Raw genomic sequence first — 6,000 nt, forward strand, 5'->3', positions numbered from 1 at the left:
CGGAATGGGCGGGGTCCTCCTTTGGCGAGCATGACACTGACGGGTAAAAGGCGGACCCTCCCCTGGCATTCATGACAACACTTCAACTCATCATAGAAAAATAATTCATTGCTTTAAATGACGTAATGTTTGTTTAACATTGATCTCGTGAAAATTAGACAGTAAAAAAAAGAAACTTCCATACAAAAAATGCTATTTCAATCTGATGAAAATCAGCGGGAGAAGGTTGCGAAAACAAAAATAAATATCTTAAAATCCAAAAGAAAATACACGTATTTAATCATCAGTTAGCCACAGAAAAAGTTTGGAAAATATGACGAGAAGAAATTTTGTAATATCAGTCGAACTTTTTATCACTTGACTCCGGAAATGTAGGAAGATAATTTAACAAGGAACATTGAGAGCAGCAAGGTAAAGCAGTGCAAAAAGTTATTATAACAGGGGCGCAGTTAAGACAACTTAGTAAAGTAATTGAAACAACATATATAAATACATTTGTTTAATAGAATGTTGTAATATTATTTGTTTATCTGGAAATATTAAAACAAATACTTAAAGTGCAATAAGTAATTTGCAGATGTATGCCACATATTAGCAGCAATGTGTATGAATACACTGACTGCTAGCAGCAATAACGTTTTAAGGACCTTCTCTCTATAGACCCACATTAAATCGAAATAGGGGTCAACAAATAGCTCGTGCATACCAGGTACGTTAAACGGAAAAATTATCGGGAAGTCTTTTATATAGAACCATCAGATTTTACAATATATTTCTATAAAATTGTATATTACAAAAGAATAAATACATTGATATATATATTATACTTATTCTATTTCAGAAAATCTTAGTTCCTTAGGCAGTACATGATGTAAACCGGAACATATATACCGGGTATTTAATAAAAATATATACAAAAGAGAGATTGTTGAAAAGATATACTTGAATGAAATTATAAATCTATATTAAGTATGTATATATGGATATATCATTAGGTTTTTGTGCACTTGTACGTGTGTGTGTGTGTGAGGATATTGAAGATATGTAAATTTATACATACACATTTTCCACAGCAATTCATACACAAACAAATGTATGCTTTCTAACGATACCCCTCCCTGTGTTTCACTGTCTATCCATCTGTCTATCTAGTTCTCTATTTATCATATGTAAATATGTTTATATATATATATATATATATATATATGTGTGTGTGTGTGTGTGTACACATAGACACGTATATATACATATATATACATACAAGCATACATATATATACATACATGCATACATACATACGTACATACATATATATATATATATATATAAATATATAATTTATTCGTGCATACATTTGTTATGTTTGCTTTTATGAGTGCTTGAATGGTTGAGTATACGTTCATGTAGGTCTCTTTATGTGTATCTGCGCGAATATATGTGTCAACTTAAATAATGGAAATATTACTTACATAATGTCAAAATTAATTTCATTACATAGGGTGTTTAGTGCCCGAACACCTCGAATAATAGGCCCACTGCGAAACAGTTTACCTGTGTTAAAGAACAATTTAGATATATATTTAAGTATTCTGTTACGTTTGTATGCATACGTTTTGCCTCTGATCACTCTCGTTATACACCCGCAATCATTATCTAGCGGGAAACAATAACAATATGTTATGTACACATATTAATGTCTAGATTGCAGATTGCTCATTCGAACTCCTGTTTGTATATCTGTGTTTATATGTCTGTTTGTGTGTATGAGTGTGCGTGACAATGTGTGTGCGTTTTTTAGTGTTTTAGTGTCGCTGTGTGTGTCTTCGTGTTTGTTTTTGTGCGTGTAATAATTGTAAATCCGGATCTCAAACAGCTCCAACATTGTGTGACTAAACATAACTAAACAAACATATTTGGCGCCTATTGCAGATATATAAGTTACACAGAGCATTTGTATTTACCTCAGCACACACGGAAGGTGACCAGATATCATAATATTTGAAATGAGTCATTTATTTTAAAGCTCCTCGTTTTTTTCTGTCTAAACATGTAAACAATATCAGCATGGAAGATTACATTTTAACAAAGGAAATAGAAAATAAAGTCGAGGCGTTATTTGTTCTAGCTAGTAAAATATTATTTGGAAATGAGCATCTTTTTGAACGTGGCCCAGCATCGTGTTTTCAACGTTGAAACCCATGCTGAAGCTTTTGAAGACATGGATATATTATCAAGTGTTAACGCGGTCCTTTTGGCAAAACCCATGCAGCCCGAAAGCGCTGCATCCTGAAAGACGATCTCATTGTGTCGAAAAGGGCCAGCATCAAAACTCTGGTATGGCGGCTGTTTAGTATCAGTTGTGCGCTCTGATACCATATGTCAGCATAATCTGGAGTCTTTTCTTCTCTATAACTTGGAGAACCGTGTCAACAGGTGTTCTAAATATTATGACATATCTACAATCTTCCCGCAATGCAGGCAGCCAGACTGCAAACTTTTGTCTGATAGTCAACCTTTCGAGTATCTCGTTTGGCTCACGTATTAAATAAGTTAGTAGGTTATTACAGTGAAGCTCCGAAATGTTGCTATGTCGTACTCCAGTGAGCTATCAGACTGGGTCTTATAAATCAGCTAAAAGTTCAAATCTTCCATAAACACAGGGGCAGGAACTTCCCAACAACCATAATACTCGAACAGGTGGCCATAAAATAACTGAATATTAAAGAAGTTCTTAAGGCCTTCTATTATGCCATGTTTCCCCCCACAAATGAATCTAATACTGAACAAGCCTACCTAAATATTATGTTATTGTTTTTATGTATTGCGTCTTTCCGTTGTGCATTGTTATGTTCTCAGCCGATATTATCGAAAGGCAAAATGTGCGTCTATATATTGTGTCGTTAATTTGATTGGCAGCGTTGGTGCGCTCATGTGTTCAAACGATGCTCTGGTTTTTGTGTCCGCCTTTATTCCGATGCTGAAGCTAATAGTAAAAGGTCGCTGTCTTTGTACTTTTGTGAGCATACGCAGTATTTCTCTAAGTGTATGATGATTATATTTGTTTTCGGTGCCTTTCAATATTCCTCCCAGTATTTGCTTCCGTATTACGGAATCGAGTTGGCAGAAAAGTTAGCACGCCGGGCGAAATGCTTTGCGGTATTTCGTCTGCCGTTACATTCTGAGTTCAAATTCCGCCGAGGTCGACTTTGCCTGTCATCCTTTCGGGGTCGATAAATTAAGTACCAGTTACGCACTGGAGTCGATATAATCGACTTATTCCGTTTGTCTCTCCTTGTTTGTCCTCTGTGTTTAGCCCCTTGTGGGTAGTAAAGAAATAGGTATTTTGTCTGCCGTCACGTTCTGAGTTCAAATTCCACCGAGGTCGACTTTGCCTTTCATCATTTCGGGGTCGATAAATTAAGTACCAGTTACGTACTTGGATCGTTGTAATCGACTTAATACTTTTGTCTGTCCTTGTTTGTCCCCTCTATGTTTAGCCCCTTGTGGGCAATAAAGAAATAAGAAACGTTAGTACGCCGGTCGAAATGCTTAGCGGTATTTCGTCTGCCGTTACGTTCTGAGTTCAAATTCCACTGAGGTCTACTTTGCCTTTCATCCTTTCAGGTTCGTTAAATTAAGTACCAGTTACGCAATGCGATCGATGTAATCGACTTAATGTCCTTGTTTGTCCTCTCTATATTGAGCCCCTTCTGGGCAGTAAAGAAATAAGAATCGGTAAGCAGGTCGAGCAAAATGTATAGCGGCATTTCATCGGTCATTTCAAGCTGCATTCAAATTATATTAAGGTCAACCTTGACCTTCATCATTTTCTGAGTCAATAAAGTAAGTACCAGTTGAGCACTGAGGTCAAACTTTGAAACTTATATCTGCTTTTGTGACGGGTAACTGGACCACAGCATTCATACAATCACACACAAAAGCACACACGCACACCCTCAATCACACACATGCACGCACGAACGCGCACCGCCACACATATTTATATATATTACATAGAAATTAATTAGCATTTACATATGTTTCTCTATGAATACAAATACTTACGAATATTTATAATAATTCAGTTATGAATAAAGATTTCATGTATTTTTTGTAGTAACAAGGTTATAATAAATATTTACGCAATTATGGACATCATGAGAAATAATTATGTAAATATTTCTTTTGCTGCTTTGCATATACCTTTCTCCAGGCTTATATTTACGTTAACAGCAATTATTTAAGCTTCCTTATTCTCTTTTAATCTTTTTCTTGTTTCAGTCATTTGACTGTGGCCATGCTGGAGTATCGCCTTTAGTCGAGCAAATCGACCCCAGGACTTATTCTTTGTAAGCCTAGTACTTATTCTATTGATCTCTTTTGCCGAACTGCTAAGTTACGGGGACGTAAACACACCAGCATCGGTTGTCAAGCCATGTTGGGGGGGGTAAAACACAGACATACACACACGCACACGCACACGCACACACACATATATATATACGACGGGCTTCTTTCAGTTACCGTCTACCAAATCTACTCACAAGGCTTTGGTCGGCCCGAGGCTATAGTAGAAGACATTAACCGAAGGTACCACGTAGTGGGACTGAACCCGGAACCATGTGGTTAGTAAGCAAGCTACTTAACGCACTGAAACAAGTAAAGGAGTAAAAGGGTATGCTATTTTTTAATTCAATATCTATCATATATTTTGGACACACACACACACACTCACACAAACACACATACTCATATACACACACACGCATGCACACAGATACACACACACGTTGTCGTAATTGACACCGGGTGTCGTAATGCCAACATCATGACTGTATACTCTAAAGTCTGTAAGACACAATATGGACGACTACAACGGACAGTGCAACCAGTGGCAAGCAAGAAGTGCGGTAGCAGCCGTTCTGACTGCATCTGCACGGCGAGAACTTTCAAACTGAAGGATAATGTGAAGAAATATTCACACGAAGGGACCCGGGCTTTGACGTGAGTGATAGATGGCGGACTCATCACTATGAATGTGCACCTCAGCGAGGACAGATTCTACCACTCATACAAGAGCTGCAAGGAACAAATTCTAACAGAAAAATCAAACGGAACCACTTGATAAAAGAAAAGAAAACTTTCAGCAATGTGAAGTAACTTGTTGAGTCGGAGATGGTCTGAATCTTTTCAGATGAAAAGAACTTTTATCGTGACCCGTTCACAATAACCAGAACAACAGGTGGCTTGGTTAGGAATCATGTGTTATCCTACGTATAGAAAAAACCAAGTCCTCTTTAGGTGTGACTCCAGTGAGGTAGACGTGTTACTGATCCACGTCTTTCAACAGCGCCTCAGGCACAATTCTGGCAAATATGTGAATCTGCTTGAGAATATAATCAACCTCTGGCTAGAGAGGGTTGCTGCATGAAGGCCACGTGCAGTACCAGGATTTGTTCCTTGTTATAGCTGTGGAAAGCGTCAGAATTGCTTGTCGGAGAATTTCTACGACTTCCCCAGCCCCGGTTTCTGGATGCCTAATTCTTCTGTATGTAACCATAGGGATTACTATCAGAAAGAAACCAACAGCTACCTCTATTATCAAAGGCGACCTGGTGGCCAAAATCGAGGAAGCACTCGAAAATTTACTCAGGGATACAGCGAGGACTGTTTGCGCAGATCCCAGAACTCTCTAGTGACGGTGGTGAAACATACGCAAACGACGATGTGGGAGAAATAAAATTGCAGAAAATAGTTTTTGTATCGTTACTGGGTGTTTAATTTTACATCATTAATTTATTCTGAATACTTCTGCAGTATGATTTTTTATAATTAGTTCAGGAGTGGCTTGCTAACCAACCACATGGTCCCGGGTTCAGTCCCATTGCGTGGCAACTTGGGCAAGTGTCTTCTACTATAGCTTCGGGCCAACCAATGCCTTGTGAATGGATTTGGTAGACAGAAACTGAAAGCAGTCCGTCGTATATATGTATATATATA

This window comes from Octopus sinensis, linkage group LG19 (genome assembly GCF_006345805.1).
Source record: "Octopus sinensis linkage group LG19, ASM634580v1, whole genome shotgun sequence".
NCBI lineage: Eukaryota > Metazoa > Mollusca > Cephalopoda > Octopoda > Octopodidae > Octopus > Octopus sinensis.